Genomic DNA, 17610 nt, shown 5'->3' on the forward strand with positions numbered 1-17610 from the left:
CATGCACCAGTGGAAGTTGCAAATGAGAAGTTTCTGTCTATTTTCAGAGAGCTCCAGTGGGGGATGAAGCACGTAGGAGCATGAGTGTGTGTGATAGGAAGGATTATGCAAAGGGTAGCTTGTCAGAATCACCTCTGGGAATTAAATACAATAGACAGAAAGAAATCACATCAGGAACCCGAAGATCAGGAATTCAGAAAATCAGAACCAATAACACTCTTGATCTATGAGTGCCATGTGTAATATTTTATATTTAGAGACATGAATATAACAGGGTAGGTGATGGAGAATATGTTAGCTGTGACTTTGAACTTCCTGCTTCTCTATCAGACAAAGTCGGGGAGGTAATACCTTTAATTGGACCAACTTCTACTGGAGAGAGAGACAAGCTTTTGAGCAGTATTGTTGTAGCCATGTCTGACCCAGCATATTAGACAAGGTGGGTGAGGTAAGATATTTTACTGCACCAACTTCTGTGGGTGAGAGAGACAAGCTTTTGAGCTTACACAGAGCTCGTCTTCAGGTCTGGGAAATGTACTCGGAGTGTCACAGCTAAATAGAAGGTGGAACAGACTGTTTAGCGTAGTAGTTAACAGATATTTCAAAGGACCATTCCAGGTGAAGTGGCCCACTAACACCCCTCCAGTCATAGGGGAATGGAAGGGAGGGTAATATCTTTAATTGGACCAACTTTCCCAGACCTGAAAAAGAACTGTCAGCTCGAAAGCTTGTCTCTCTCACCAACAGGAGTTGGTCCAATAAAAGATATTACCTCACCCACCTTGTCTCTCTGATACCTTGGGACCAACCAGGGCCGGCTCCAGGGGTTTTGCCGCCCCAAGCAGCCAAAAAAAAAAAAAAAAAGGCCACGATCGCGATCTGCGGCAATTCAGCGGGAGGTCCTTTGCTCCAAGCGGGATTGAGGGACCCTCTGCCGAATTGCCGCCGAATCCCTGAAAGTGCTGCCCCACTCCCGAGTTGCTGCCCCAAGCACCTGCTTGATAAGCTGGTGCCTGGAGCCGGCCCTGGGACCAACGCAGCTATAACCACACTGCCTGCTTCTCTCTATGTAAGTCAAACTCTTAACATGATTTGAAATTAACGGGTACATGTAATAGGGTGATAGAAGTCAAGTCAGGGGTGTAATCTGAAAGCATCCAGTAGCAGCTACTTCACAGGAAGGTGCAAGAAACTCTGCAGTGGGCAGCTGAGGGATAACCAATGCATAAGGAAAGCATCTCCGTTCCTAGCTCCTGGTGCCCTGCAGAAACTGTTTATATCTCTTCCAAAACAGTTAGGGTCACACCCCCAGTTGGTATAAACTGCCATAATTTCATGGTTCTTTGTTTTAACCTTTATTGTTATAGCTCAAGTTCTCATTATCCATAGCAATGTCCAATCCCCTTTCTTTGATCTTGTGGCAATTAGTCCTGCAGGGTAGGTGGGCTTTATGCTAAAGTGCTTATTTTCATGGGTTTAAAATGTTCTGCCTTTGTATTTCATTGAATGTCACCTGCATCTTGTATTATGTGTGAGAAGGCAACTGAAAGCATGGACCACATCTTAATAGAAAAATTGACACTAGGTCCCCACCTCTTCACCGGTTAATGGATTAATAATGTCCCTGTGGTGATTATAGCAATTGCTGAGATGGAAAAATTAATCGCAGAGAAGTAGTTGCAGCATTTAGTGTTGTCTTAGCAGCTAGAGAGAAGGAAGAAGAGCCCTTACCATGAAGCCAGTCAGCTCTCCAGAGACCACCAGGGGTGGCTAGGCCACAGTTTGAGAAGCTCCACCCTCTATTTCTGTAAAGAATTGGTGAGACCGCGATTGATTATTGTATCCAGGTTTGATGTTGCCCACACTGCAAGCAGGATGTTGACAAACTGGAAAGGGTTCAGAAAAGAGCTGCAAGAACAATTTGAGGTCTGAAAAACCTGCCCCACCAGGAGAGACTGAAAAATTCAATCTGTTTTGTTTATTCAAAAGAAGATTAATCGACAACTTGATCACAGTCTATAAGTACCTATGCAGGCAGATTTCTGAAAGTACAGGGTCTTTAGTCTAGCAGACAAAGGCAGAACAACAGCCAATGGGTGGAAGCTGAAGCTAGAATAATTCAGAGCAGTAGAAATAAAGTGCAAGCTTTTAGTGGTGAGGTTAATTACCCCCTGAAACCACTGGCTGAGCGTACGGTAGATTCTCAATCACTTAAAATCTTTAAAAGATTAGATGTATTTCTAAAAAATATGCTGTAGCTTCAACAGAAGTTACAGGCTTTATGCAGGAATTACTGGGTGAAATTCCCTGGCCTGTGTTATGCAGGAGGACAGACTATGATCTAATGGTCTCTTCTGGCCTTAAAATCTGTGAATCCATTAACAGTCTGGGGTAGATTCTCAAGTTTCAGAGCTCCTTGGAAATCTGCAGTCCAAAACTCCACTGGGCTGGGATGGTTGTTTTACTTTAAATTACAGGATATTAAAACAGAGCCAATGCTTCAGCTCCACTCTGAGGAATTCGCCGTCTTAATGTGGGTCATGGAATGGCCTTTTTCTTGGCAACAAGAGAAATGAAAAATAAAATAGATTAATCCTGGTGGAGACTCCTTTGATGACAAGGAATTAAAGGAAAGGACATTGCTGTGTTACCAGGGCTGGCCTTGGATATTTTAATCTCATTATGACCATGTTCCTGTCCTATCCAGAGCCATTTTACAAGCAATTTTTAATTCCACAATTGATGCTTGGAGCTCACAGGGGGCTGTGGTGTAGAGAAAAAAGGAGCTTTATTTTTACTGTTAGTATTTCACACACTTTAAATGCCTTTTTTTAAAGCTTTGGGGCAGATACTTTGCTGCTAATAAATTCTCTAGGTTGTTTGTTATTTCTCTGGATTTGCGAGTAGATGGTTGTGTATTAGCTCCTCCCTCCTCCCTGTGGCTCTGTGGGTTCTTGTGACAATACTAGGAGGGGATAAATCTGGGTACTGGTTGGACCCTATCTCTCTCCATGTGATACCACTGACAGCTGAGCTGGGCGGTGGGGGCCTGGTGGCAGAGTATTAACCCCCCTTCCATAACAGTCCTAGGCGCTGGGACTGTCTCGCCACTCATTGGTCTGACAGACCCCAGAGTTGTTACCCTATAAGGGCATGCTGCAAACCTCAGTGGAGATTTTCAAAGCAGTGCAGGAAAATTAGCCACCCAGCTTCACACTGAAATTACGGAAAGATATGGCCAGACTCCCTGCATGGCTCTGAAAAATCTCAGCCCCCGCCCCATCTTTTATTCTTAGGCCTCTGGGGAGGCTGTTGGGCATGATGGGAGAACACAGAGGGTGCGGGGGTGACAGAATGGGGAATATGGCCCTGGTGTGGTGTGAGAATGCAGGGGGTGGGCAGGGGAGTGGGGAATGGGGCGCCTTTACCTGGGGGTTCATGTCTGGGAAATGAACAGGTGAAAAAACCAAACAGCCGTCGTCAGGCCTGGTTTGCTCTCCTCTCGCTCCCCGTGGTATCACACCATGGATTTCAGTGGCGCTCCCCTGCCTGGTAGTGCCCAAAGAGCCACGAGAGTGCCAAAATCTCCTAAGCAGCTTTGGTGCCTGACCCCCATTCAAAGCCAGTGGGAATTAGGCACCCAACTCACTCAGGCATTGTTGAATATCACAGCAGGCACCAATCTGCATCTTCAGGTCCCTAAACACCTGTGTAAGCCTGGGCCCCTTAGGGTGACCAGATGTCCCGATTTTATAGGGACAGTCCCGATTTTTAGGTCTTTTTCTTATATTGGCTCCTATTAACCCCCACCCCATCCTGATTTTTCACATTTGCTGTCTGGTCACCCCAGGGCCCCATGTCTAACAAATGAGAGTTTCTGAGTGCTGAGCTCTTTTGTAATTATCTGGCCGCATGTGTAGAGGGACTTGGAGCTCTTCAGAGATGCCCAGCCTGCAAACCCTCCCTGTGATAGCTCCTCTGCCCTAGCTCCCATGCTGCCTCCCTTGAGAAGGGAAGGACTCCTTTGACGTAGCCTTGCAGCCTATGCAAGGCTAAGGAGACCCTTCTGCTCTGACGAGATGGGTTACAGACACGGTGCGAGGACACACAAATGCGTTAAGAATGGTGAAACACGTGGAGGCAGGCCATATAAATACCTAAAAGAGACAGACAGGAAGCCCAGCTCCTCTCTCAACCCAGACAAATGAGGAACTGACTCAGAAAGATCAGCTAGGCCTGGCTAGAGTCTAGGCTGGAATTCATCTTGGCTTCTTAGGGAGCCAGCCTGAGAACAACTGATCCCAAGGCTGCTGGGATTTGGCCCTACTGAAGGGGTGGGGTGCTCGCCTGCTAAGAAAGATCCCACAGCTGAGCTTGTTGTTTTGTTAAAAATAAGCACGAACCCAAATATGAAGGTTGGAATTCAAGGCTTCATGGTGTTTTTTTGTGGCTTGCAAAGCTTGCACTGGCAGGGTTAGCCTTGGTGTTTGCAGAAGGAATAAGTCAGGCAGTTAGCCCAGTTTAGTGCTTCAGGGATGCAGTCATGGCCAATAAGAAACACGGGGACTAAAACCAGCATTTACCCTTATTGACAACATTATTACAAGCTTTATCACATTTTCGCTTTATGGCTTGGGGGCACTAGATGTAGTTAATCTCCTCAGGAAATTTGGTGGTTTCTTTGTGAACCATTTTGCATGGCAGAGGCAGCCTCCTCCGTATTCTGTAATGATGCAGAATTAGCCTTTAATGTTTTAGCTGTTTAGAACAGGAATGCTAATGACCTTTACATTTCCAAGATTCCACGCAATGCAGTTTAGGGGATGGAGCTCTGAGGAAGGCTGACCTACTTTCCCTCTGTTTGCAGATCTCAAACGGAGCCACATCTGCTGCAGAACTGCTTGTGGGTGAGATGACTGACTGTTGATTTTCTGATAGATATGTAAAAAGGGCCAGGAACAAAGCTTGTTAGACTGTCTCTTTGGTGTTTCACTGCCTGATGCTGACTTTTTTTCCAGCCTATTTTTAAACAGCTCTCTCTTTCTGATTTCTTATTCTCATACTGCTTTTACTTACAAAAGCAAATTCAGTCAGAGCAATGAGTGACAAGCAGCAGCAAAAAAACCAAAAAAAACCAAACCAAAAAAAACCAACCCCCCCAAAATACCACAATGCTGGGGACTGCGGAGAAGCAAGCTCTGCCTGAGGATACTAAGAGCTTTTATTGGGGAGCAAGCGTGGTCCAATGGTCAAGTTATTAATCTGGGAGACCCAGGGTCATTGCCTGCTCTGTTACAGGCTTCCTGTGAGCCGTTAGGCAAGTCACTAATTCAGCCCACAGTCACTCAGTGCTGTTGATAGCCCCAGCCTGCAAACTGTCTCCCTGCCTCAGTTGCCCATCTGTGAAATGGGAATAATAGTACTTCCCTTCCCCACAGGGGTGCTGTGAAGATAAATATGTGAAAAGTGGTTCCCAAACTTTTTGTCATGCGCCCCGCTTACCCATAATGTAATCTGTCCATGCACCCCTGGGAACCTGGCCTGGGGCTGTGGCTGGGGCGGGCTCTGGGGCTGGAGCAGTGGTTGGGAGTGGGGCCGCAGCCAGAAGCCAGGCCACAGGTAGGGGTGAGGCTGGGGCTGGAGTGGAGCTGGGTGGCATGCGTTCGCTCCCCACCCCCTGTGAGGGCTGGCCTGGGCTCTGCCTCATGCTCCATAGTTTGGGGACCGATGTCTTACTGGGATGTGGCCCCTTTAAGGTGGGAGCGCTGGGAATTTTAATTGTCAGGTGCAGCACTAAAGGGGTCAGGTGACTGAGGCTGATGTGAGTGCCTGTGGAACTATATAAGACAAAGCTCTTGCTCTACTCTGGGAAAAGCTAGGGGTGAGAGGATATGTGTGGGGGCTGCATAGAAAAGGACAGGAGAGTAACTGGAGGAAAACAGTCATTCAGGGTCCTGTATGAACTTGGGGAGAGGTGGGGTGGCAACAAGGCCCATAGAAAGGTGCTGAAGCCCAGAGACAAAGATGACTATGGCATCTGAGCTCAGAAGGACCTGGGGAACCTGGACACACAGGTGAAGGAGGGTCACTTCTTGTAAACCTCTATGACTAAGCCAGGCCCTGGAAGGGGAGACTTTCATTTTAAAAACCCCTTTGTGGGGGGGTTCCCTTGGCTACAGCAGGGAAGGAAATGAAGGGGATATCTACACCACAGTTGGAGGTTGGATAGCTTTCTCCCTGCAAGCTTTACTCTAGCTAGCATGGCTAGAAATCACCCTGAAGATACGGTGTCAGGGACCCCAGCATGGATTAGCAATGTGAAGTCAGACCCAGAGTTCTGGGTGGGCTTACACAGCCTGCCTTGGGGTATGTGCCTCTGTGTCTTTGCTGTTGTTTTCAGCTGTGCTAACTAGATTAAAGTGAGTACAGGTTTGCCTACTCATGTGCTAATCACTTGTCCAATTGCCCTGTGGAAAGGGCTGTGCATCTGGGCAGAAAGGGTACAGTGACCCTGTGACAGAGGACCCAGGGAGACAGCTGAAAGGAGAAGCCTGATCTTTATTTTCCTGCTGCATGGAGCCTTGGGTCTCTCCTGCTTCCCTGTAGGATGAACTGTAGGGCACCACTTGATCCGAGGGCACTAACTAATTACCCAAGCCGCTGTAATTGGGATCCCGGAGTGAACAACTCCATTGATGTGCCACTCTTCCCACTGCAGCCCCAATTCCTGCAGGACAGTGTGTTTGTGTGTCTGGGGAAGGCAGCTGAGCTCACCTGCACAGCTTTCTCTTGCCATTGCCAACTCTTCTGCATCATGCTGAGCCCAGGGCATGATCTCTCCCTATTCCTAATTACACAATCAGCCCATAGTAAACAAAATAATTAGTGTTTATACCAAACACATAATATAAGCCTTGAATACAAACTGAGCTGGAACTTAATTTTTTTAATTGCACTTTGCAGTAATCACAGCTCCCTTTAATTTACATCTTTACACTTTGTTAGCAAGAGTCATGAGAACCCCACTCCCCCTGTGTAGTGTGGTAGGTTGCAATTTGCACCCATTTTTTGGAGGCTTGAGCACTGCATGGGTCTTGTGCTGACCCTGTGCATTGGGGTACATGTCTCTGTCACCACTTAGGTCTGATCTGCATACAGATTTTGTACCAGTATGACTGTCAGTTAAGGGTGTGATTATTTTTACCCATAGTCTATCTGTACCAGTACAGCCCCTAGCATGGACACAGCTATACTGATAGAGAAGTGCCTTGTAATAGTATAGCTTATTCCCTGTACTTGGTTAAGTTAGACTGGTATAAGCACTTTTATACTAGTACAACTACATCCATGCTAAGACAGTCAGTCGTTTCTCCTACCTTGAGTCTGTTGCCAATAACTTAGGCAGCATCAAGAGAGAACTTGAAGCCCGTGCTGCAAAAATGTCATCCGTAATGGGGTATCTTATCAAGGGCATCTTTTGCAAACCGAGCACCCTGATAAGTCAAGAGACAAAGCTTGAGGATGTACATAATGTTTTCAGGGGAGTGCAACCTGGCCCCTCATTGTCATGAATGAAAAGAAGTTGGATGTTGTCTTGATTTATCATCTTTGAATTATCAGAAATATGAAATAGTATGAATTCATGTCACATGATGGGATCTATTGTCTAACTGAAGAGGTCCTTTTCTCTTGAACAGTCCCCATTGCTCACTAAGGGGGGGTGTGTAGTCATCTGCTCCGAATAGCCTATCAACTTCCCTGCACGAATCACCTTTGACTGAGATCAAATAAAAGCAAGATGGAAAAGACCTCCTGGAAGGCCTAAAACACAATGTCTGGGCAGTATCAACAGACCCCTGTCCCTCACAGGTATCCTACCCCATAACACCCCAAACTTGACTTAGGACAGAATATCCTGGAGGCACATAACATGGTCAGGGGCCTCTGTGCTGTCCATGCAATGACATGAGAGCTAACTAAATGCGAGACGAGGTTGAGTGTGGACAAAATCTTAGTGCTTGTCATCCATCGATCTCTGCTGTACAAAGAAGGGGCTGTATCTTTATTGTCCTTTTAAACACGGGGAAACTGAGGCACAGGCAGACCCATGACTTAGTAAAGGTCACAGAGTAGGTCCATATCGGAGTTGGGAATAGAACCTAGCAGTCCCAACTACCAGGCATTCATTTTTAACAATGAGAGTAATTAACCATTGGAACAACTTATCCAAGGGCATGGTGGATTCTACATCAGTGACAATATTAAAATCCAGATTGGATTTTTTTTTCCTAAAAGAAAAGCTCTAGGAATTATTTGGGGGCAGTTCTCTGTCCTGAGCTATACAGGAAGTCAGACTAGATGATCACAATGGTCCCTTCGGGCCTTGGAATCTATGAATCAATCTCTTAACCACTGGGCCGTGCAGCCTGCATTACTAGATGACTTCAAGCAGATATGAAACTGTAATCAAGAGAGGCAGTAAAGTCAGAGTGGAACAATGTTTTTCTTGGCTGTACATTTTTACTCTCACCTGTTTCAAGTGATGAAACATCCAACAGTAAAAGGAAATCACATCAGCAAAAATGCTCCAGGGTGCCTGACTTGCTTCCCCTTAACACAGAGGTGAGCAAACTACGGCCCGGGGGCCGCATCCGGCCGTTCAGACATTTTAATCTGGTCCTCGAGCTCCAGCTGGGGAGCAGGATCAGGGGCTTGTCCCACTCCGCGCATGCCAAGGCTCCGTGCGGCTCCAGGAAGCAGTGGCACATCCCCCCTCCGCCTCCTATGTGTATAGGCAGCCAGAGGGTTTGCTGGCCGGCATAGGAACTGGAGGGAGGACATGCTGCTGCTTCCAGGAGCTGCTTGAGGTAAGCACTGCCCTGGGCCTGCTCCCCTGCCCCAGCCCTGATCCCCCTCCCACCCTCTGAACCCCTGGATCCCAGCCCTGAGCACCCTCCTGCACCCCCAACCCCTCATCCCCAGCCTCACCCCAGAACCTTCACCCCCAGCCAAAGCCCTCACTTCCTCCTGCACCCCAACCCCCAATTTCATGAGCATTCATGGCCTGCCATACAATTTCTCTGCTTAGGATGACTTTTGGAGTGGGGGCAGGGATTTGGGGGAAAGTCTTGGAGTATGTCCTGAAAATGGCCAGATTCTGGATTAGTCTAATCTCCCCTGTGAGTTTGTTCCATCCTCTTGTCTCTGCATTTACCTGTTTTCCTCTGGAGTGTTGTCCCACAGGAACGCAGGTGTCATGGATGAACCTAGATGGAGAAGCGGCGCCTGGTTCCCCATGGCTCCTGCATGTCATATTGTCACTTGCATCTGTGCAAAAGCAGGTGTAGAACATAGCCAGTGTGACTTGATAGCATTGCCACCCTGTCAATGGTTGCGCCTTGTACAGGAGAAAGGAGAACGGCTCTGGGTTTTAGTCCACGTTGTACACTGGCAGCATTCACACAGTGTGAACAGCAGCCCCACAGATGCTATTTCATTTTGTAGGTGGGTTTCTGATCTTCAATTTTTAGACACAAGGGGATCTTTAGGCTTCTTAATTTATTGTGCCATTTAAAGAAGACAGATTGCTCCTGGCCTGTATTCAGAAATGAATAGAAATAAATAATGTATTGAATGACATTCACAGAGGGCCAGTACAAGGCATATGGATGGCCTGCATCGGTAGAGTTACACCAGGAATTAATTTGACCTCTTAAACTGAGACTTTTTATCTATTATGTAGGGATCCTCTCACTGTTAAGGCTCCAAACTTAATGCCAAGACACCATGGTGGGAAAGGTAGAAGGAAATTTTGGGTGAAATTCACCCTTTTGCATAGCGCCAATATAAGGGATATGCACCACTTAGAACCACTCCGTCCCCATTTGGGATTGTCTGTCTCCTAGGCCCCATCACCACGGTGTCTGAGCTCCTCACAATCTTTAACACATTTACCCTCACAAGGCCCTGCAAGGCAGGGCAGTGCTATTCCCTTCATTTTACAGCTGGGGAACTGAGGCACAGGAAGTGACTTGCCTAAGGTCACCCAGGAAGTCTTGCAGAACAAGGAATTAAACCCCCTCTTAAGTCTTGTGCTGCCCATCTGCAGAGGGGTGAATTTCACCCTCATTCCATGTTGCCAACACTTGCAGTTTTATCACAAATCTCCTAATATTAGGTGTGTTTCCTAAAGCCCTTTCTCTGGGAATCATGGGATTAGATGGGAATCTGAGCTTTCTTTTAAAAAAAGAAGTTTGTAGCCCACGTGGTTTAAATGAAAAGCTTGAAAATGCAGTTCCCAAAAGGCTGAAACAAAAAGGGAATTTTTTTAAAAAATCCCTGATTAAAAAAAAAAAACTTATGCGGGTGGGAGGGTGACTTAGGAGTTTTGAACTCTTGGGGTTGGTGATACTGCTAATGAAGCATCTGTGGTAAAGTATTTGAATAAAGGTTTGATTTAAAAAAAATAAATATCTGTATTTGTTTTGTTGGCTTACCTGGGCAACAGAAGACCTTGAATTTTCTCTGAGTAGAGACTTGCACCCAGACAAGGAGATGATAATTTCAAAGCCTGGTAAAAATGTAAAATAGATCAGTCTGCATGTGAAATTAGCAAAACATTTAGAGAATAATTTGTACCAAATATGACAGGAGGCCTATTCAAATGAATTAGGCTCCAGATGCAATCTTATTCTCACATTTTAAATGAATATTCTCATTTATCTTCATGAAATATAAAGCAGGCTGTTGATGTCTGAATTGTAAAAGATACCATCCCTTGCTGGTATGTGCAGGTGTCAGGCTGACTTAGTGAGGCTCTTGCAACACTCCTCAGCTTTGCTTTTGGGGGCCAGCTGACCTGTGTGTTTAGCTCCTGTGTACCTGCTCTCAGACTGGTTGGTGTCACAGGCTGGACTGTCCCTTTAAGGACAAGCCCAGGCTAGTAAAGTCCTGCTCCAAATCTCAGCTGTTCATCAGTGACTCCTGATTGAGAGGGCTGCAGGATGTGCTTGAGGTAGGGCACAAAAGGACCCGGGGAGAGTGAAGTAAGAGGAGAAAAAGACTTGGGGTATTGTAGTAGTGGTCTGGTGCAGGCTGTTAAGGGACCTGCCTTTTGTTTAGGGGTCCCTGTTTCAAAATGGAAGATGAGGGCAGCAAGTGTGGTAGGAAAGGCTGGTTAGTTTGGACTCTTAACAGCTGTTTGAAGATTTTCAGACTAAACTTTATTTTTCTGTGGAAAATGGCCTTTTTCATAGAAATAGAAACTGAATGGTTGAAACTTTGTTTTTTCCATGAGAAATGTGTGGTGGTTTATAAATCCAAAACTTCAACCGAAAACCCCAAAAGCTTCTGAGGGGAGGAGAGATGTGCGAAGAGGAGGTTGGTTTGTTTTTCACAGACATTTTCTGGGGTTTTTTTGTGGGTTTTTTTGGTGGTTGTTTTTTTCCCCTGTCAAACACCAATATTTATTAAAAACTTTTCACGGACAGTGTTCACTGTTTTCCAACTAGCTCTGTTCTTTATTGCTTTGGCTATAGGGCATGTGAAGACCATTTGTCAGGGGAGACTGAGGTAGTAGCCACGTCCTGATGGTGCAGCTGATGGAAAGGTAAGATGTACCTTCTTGTTTTGGCTTGGTTTCATGAGCCTGCCTTTAATGAACAGGCAAAAGAGGGCCACTTTTGCACAGCCTGGGTTACATTATGCACTCCTGTGTAGAAAGCCAGCATCTTTAACCACAAAGGAGCATCAGGATTTTGAGATGATAGGGTGCCAAAGGCAGTGTTTGGAGCACTTTGGATTGCATGGCATGTTTCATAGAAATATCAGCCTCAAGAACTAGAGCTCATCTGAGAATAGCAAAAGAACTTCACTTATTTTCACCTGAATGTCATAACTTTTTTGGTGGGGTGGGTGGGGAGACCAGCTCTATCCAGACCCAGGGAAACTGGAATTCTGCTCTCTGCTGAAATGAGAGGAATAGTTATAAAAGACATAACTGGCTGAAGAAAAGACTCCAAGGGTTTTCATAACTGAAAATGTTACTAGTCTTCTGTCCTTTCAGAAGTTTAACTTTTTCAGGTGATCTGCTGTTCAAGAGCATTAGCTTTTAGCAAAACTGCCTAAGGGTGAGGGCTGGGATTCTACTGATTTGTTGGCAGTCTGTTTTGTGTGATGCACACACAAATATGTAATAATGGGCTGGATTCTCCATTCCTGATTTACAACACTGGGAAATTGGTCCTAGTGACTGTAATGGAGTTACTCCTGATTCACAGTGGGTTGAATTAGGAATCAAACACATTGTTTGTTTCCATTGAAATGAAGGTACTTGGTCCTGCTGTGAAGGCAGGGGGCTGGACTTGATGACCTTTCAAGGTCCCTTCCAGTTCTGAGATAGTTATATCTCCACATATTAACCATATTCTAAACCTGTTGCTTAATACTTTTTGTTTTTAAAAAATTGCATTAACTTGATACATTAACTTGATCTGAATTTAAGGGTTTAAGCCTTTAATCAGATAAATTCTGATACTTTTAATTCATTATTTTTTGTCTTCATCCTAATCCCCGCCATATCACTTGAGCATTTAATTGGGTGTAATCTTGTTATGGTTTAACAAAGTGGATTCCTATACTTTTAATTTAAAATATTAATTGTGGGGACGTAATCCTTCCTTCCCGAGAGGAATTGGGCAGATGTGAGAGGATCTCGGTACCTTTATCTAGGACATTGCTGTATAGGGTGACCAGTGAGCAAATGTGAAAAATCGGGATGGGAGTGGGGGGTAATAGGAGCCTATATAAGAAAAAGACCCCAAAATCAGGACTGTCCCTATAAAATCTTCTGGTCACCCTATTGCTGTGTGTGGTGATTTGGGCCATGATAATTATGGGTGAAATTCTCCCCACACAATGGGACTAAAATGGTTCCTAGGCTTTCTGCTAAACTTTTAGCCCAGCATGTGAATATCGCCAAGGCAGAGGGAACTGTTGTTCCTACAGCTCAGGCAGATTTTTGTTTTTCCTCCCCCAAAGGAAGGGCCTCTCCCAGAAGCAAAAACCCTTTGCTTTACACCACAGTCCCCTTTCTCATCTGAGCTTGTCCTGCCATTGTCATGTGCTCTGGAACTCTCTCCCATTATCTGTGGTGTGTGTTTGTATTAACTGTTGGCATGTCTACACTGGAGGTTAGTGAGCAGCAAGCCAGGGTGTTGAATCTACAATGTGCTGCTGAGTGGTCTTTTTCCATGGGGACACTGCTACAGCACACTAAAAGTTCTGTATTGTGCTGTGGCAGTGTCCATGTGGTGAGTTAGTGTGCTGTGCACTACCTCTCTGTGTGGACAAGTGTTGAGATCAGGGCCCTGTTGTGCCTGGGGCTGCACAGATGCAGTTTCTGCCCCCCAAGAGCTCATAGTGTTAACTTGACAAAGGGTGCGAGGGAAAGGGACTTGCTCAAGGTCATGCAGCAGTTCAGGAGCAGAGCTGGGAGTAAAGTCCAGCCCTTGAGTCCCAGTCCTGCATCCAGTCCCCTGGACCACACTGCCTCTCTCTGCAATAGCGGTCCCATTCGTGGGATCATCTAGCACAGGGGTTCTCTAACTTTTGTAGTGGTGACCCCTTACGCACAGCAAGCCTCTGAGTGTGATTCCCCCCCCCCATGAATTAAAAGCTTTTTTTTTTTCTTAACACTATTATAAATGCTAGAATGAAGCAGGGTTTGGCGTGGAGGCTCACAGCTTGCAACCCCCCCATGTAATAACCTCACAGCCCCCTGAGGGGTTCCAACCCCTGATCTAGCAGATGAGAGTCTAGCCTCGCATTTGCTGATGTGCAGTTCTAAGTAGCCCATGCAGGCCCATCTCTTCATGGCCACGGCCACTGTGAGTGGCTCTGTGGCAGCTGAGATCTCTGAGGATCCTGGTGGTTGAGATACTACAGTGGATGGCTCAGCAGGAGCACCCCTCTGGAGTCCGATAACGAAGGGTTAACAGCTTTGAGCACCAGCAAGTACGGTTATTAAAAGGGGCTTGATTTGTGCCTCCCACTAATATCCTGTAAAACAAATAATAAAAAGCACTTCTGATTCCAACTGTTTGGCAAGGAATACATATGTTGTGTTCAGAGGGGCATTTCTGGGCTGATTTTTATCCCACCCCAAACTGCAGAAAACTTGGGAATCAGAGCTCTATCTCAGGCTAATCATCACGTTGCTCGGGAATTTGTGGTGGTGGTTTGTTGTGTTTTGTCTTTTTTTTTTTAAACCAGGTGAGTGGTGAGTCAGGGAGAGTGAATTATTGCCTGTCTCTCCCCCACTTTATTCCTGTCCAATTACTGTTCCAGTTTTAAGGTCTTGGAAAATATCCTACTACATCACACAGAATCCCACTTCTGGTACCATCCATTTTCTGTGGCTTTTGGCCTGCTGGAGGCTGAATGGTGCTTATTGCTGTTGTTTCCTGTTACACACTTGTGCTGTGTTTTTGGTAGCTTGAGACCTGGTCTCTCCTTAGCCCTTGGAACTGGCAAACAAATATGTTAATAGGAAGAGATCAGACCCTCGTGTAGTGATGTGGCTCTTTGCAATGATTTGTGCTGATAGTTGGGGACAGTATACAATCCAGAGACCGTACGGGTGTGTTTGGATGCTGAAGGGAAGGCGGCTGTGGGAGGAGTTGGTTTTACTACTTGTTGTATTCTAGTAGCACTGAAGACCAGTGTGCCAGATGCTGCATAGATGCACCATGGGAGACAGCCCACTGCCCTGAAGAGCTTACAGTCTGAATAGACATGGCAGGTGAAGGTGGGAGGGGAAGTGACTTCAGGGCCGCCCAGAGGATTCAGGGGGCCTGGGGCCAGGGGCAGCTCCAGGCACCAGCATGCCAAGCGCGTGCCTGGGGCGGCAAGCCACGGGGGGCGCTCTGCCGGTTGCCACGAGGGCAGCAGGCAGGCTGCCTTCGGCGGCATGCCTGCGGAGGGTCTGTTGGTCCCGCGGCTTCAGTGGACCTCCCGCAGGTGTGCCACTGAATCCCCGGGACCGGGGACCTCCCGCAGGCAAGCCGCCGAAGGCAGCCTGCCTGCCCTGCTTGGAGCGGCAAAATACCTAGAGCCGCCCCTGCCTGGGGCAAAGCAATTTCGGGGGCCCCTTCCATTAAAAAAAATTGCAATACTATAGAATAGTATATTCTCATGGGGGCCCCTCTGGGGCCAGGGGCCTAGGGCAAATTGCCCCACTTGCCCCTTCCGCCCCCCCGGGCAGCCCTGAGTGACTTGCTCAAGTCACACAGCAGATCAGTGGCTAAGCTGGGGATAGAATGCAGGTCTCCTGATCATCAGTATATTGCACTAACTAGTTCATATTAGCACTGAGTTGCAGGCGCTGAAGTTTCTTGCTGCCGAAGGCACTGATTCTGTGAATGCTGACACCTGTGGTGGGCAGGCTGTTTGGAACTGGGAGTTCTGCTGATGCTGTTTTGCTAAGAAGCTTAATACGGGACATGTCCGCCTTTCTCCCTCCGCCTCCTCCCCCCATGGAAATGTGGAGTTTGGCTTAATGCTAAATCACATACATTAACTACCCCCTTCTCCAAATGCTGTTTGATCAACCTCTGCGTATTTACCCCATCAGCTGCGGAACCGCGTCATTTACTCCAGATGACTCAGCTGAAAATGAGGTATTATGCATATCACTGCCATTAATGTCATTTTCAAAGCAAGTGTCATTAGGGCTTCTGTATGATTAAAGTCTGATCTGATTTCACATATCCTTCATTTGGCTGTCAATTTGCCAGGGATCTCTGAAGTGAGCGAGTCAGTCTGCAAAAGCTTTGCTAACAAATAAAGAGATCCTGTGAAATTGTCTGCCACTTTCTCCTGATTTAATTCCTTTTATGTCAGGTGTGGGCAGAACATAATTATATTTTTGTTCTACTCACATTCTCTCTCTCTCTTTCTCTGTGTTGTTATGGGAATCAGTAAAAGCAGGTTTCTTAACATTGCATAATATTTTCTTTTAAAAAAGTAACAAAACAAACAGTGGCCCTGTGTGGGCACCTGTGCATCTCAGAGCCAAACTGGCCCAGGGCTGCAACAGCAGGGGTGTTGGCAGAGCTGCTGTGGGATGGCTGGTTGGGATGGAGGGGCATCGGCGGCAGCACGGGGGCGTGGAGCACAGGACTAGAATAGCAGGGCAAGCTCCTGTGCACAGGCAGAGCTGCATGTGTATCCAGACTAGAATATCTGGTCGTGTGCTGGCCCATGAGGAAGCTTGCTCAGCACTCGCTTATGGCTCAACGGCCTAGCCCAGCTCAGTCCTGTCTTCTTCTGGGCACCTCAAATACAGCATTCATCCATTCTAGAAAACTTTTGCCTTACTCCTGTAAATGGACCAGTGAACCCCCAAGGCACCAGAGTGACCCTCCAAAAAATTTGCTTTCAGGTCTGTGAAGATTGAATGGCCACCATTTGCTTTCCTGTGTCGGTTCTGGAGCATCAGCAGATTGTAGAGCAACTGGCTACTCCTGGGTGGCTCAATCTTCTGGTGGCTCTGAGACACATTAAAGGAGCTAAGCTGCCTTGTGCGTTGCAGAAGCCAGGGGCTAACTACTGTATACTTTGACCACGGCGGAGTGGCCTCCTTCAGGGTGTTGCTTTGGGGCCTATACCCAGCAGGTGGGTTACGAATAGTGGCACTGTGGGATGTAAGATTCCTGGTACCGTGTGTGTAGACATCCTAAACCCAGAAACTCTCTCAGGGGAAGAGGACAAGAGGGGATGGGTCTCGTCCCTGTCCAGTTGAGACCTGTGTAAATTTAGGGCACTGTACATGTTTTATTGCAATAAAACTATATTCAGGTAACTAGATGTCTATTAACAGATGAGTCATGTCACTTATTCTTGACAGTGGACATTCTCTGATAATGACAGCAACTAGCAGCATTATGCTGAAGAGACTTTGGTCGATGCAGTTGCCATGGCTGTGAGGTGACATTTGTTCATTATAATGGCTACTGAAAGACCAGGTAATGGGCACTTCACTGCTAACAACTTAACAGGACTTGCTTATCGCTGGGGGCTGGAGGCAAAAGATTTTACCAGCAGAAAGAACAATTATCAAAGTGTGAAATGTGGCTTGCTGTTTTCTTCAGGTGCTTGGTGTACATGTATAATTAGTAGCTAGGTGTCATTGTTTATAACTCCATAACTTGCCTCTTAAACTTCTCTGATTACACATATGCCTATACACCCTCCCCGCAATGCCCCTAGTATTTTGTGTGCAGCAGAAATTGGAAGCCATGAATAAAGTTAAAGAAACCAAGGACAGTCTCTCTTCCCCCCATAACTAGCTCACTGTCCAAGTGTATTTTTCTAATATGTAAGTAGCTGTAAAATTTTCCTTCCTACAGTGAACTTTGTAAAATGAGTTCAAGGTTTTCTTTTGTTTCATTAGCTTTTCTACAATCATTTACACAGTGCAAAGTGTGTGTAAAACACTCTGTACTAATGCAGATCATTACACAACTTGCAAGCTGGCTGGCTCAGTCCTGCCCATGCCCTATTTTAAGCACCAAGCACTTGTGGTGTGTGATGTCGGTGCTGGTTCATTCA

General features: G+C 46.4%; 1 long non-coding RNA gene across 2 annotated transcripts in view; it reads left to right on the plus strand.

Annotated features, from left to right (window-relative positions):
• The window catches only part of LOC123350678, a 151198-nt gene extending 133880 nt beyond the window's left edge, over positions 1-17318 (plus strand). Inside the window, exons 1-4 of one of the 2 annotated variants that reach the window (XR_006573793.1) lie at positions 11036-11175; positions 11297-11379; positions 11538-11608; positions 16442-17318. This is a non-coding gene — a long non-coding RNA (uncharacterized LOC123350678). Of the gene's footprint in view, positions 1-4867; positions 4908-11035; positions 11176-11296; positions 11380-11537; positions 11609-16441 lie in introns of those variants that run through there. The other variant, XR_006573792.1, reaches the window with a different exon arrangement.
• The last annotated feature ends 292 nt before the right edge of the window (positions 17319-17610 follow it).

The sequence above is a fragment of the Mauremys mutica genome, chromosome 15, assembly GCF_020497125.1.
Source record: "Mauremys mutica isolate MM-2020 ecotype Southern chromosome 15, ASM2049712v1, whole genome shotgun sequence".
In the NCBI taxonomy this organism is placed as follows: domain Eukaryota; kingdom Metazoa; phylum Chordata; order Testudines; family Geoemydidae; genus Mauremys; species Mauremys mutica.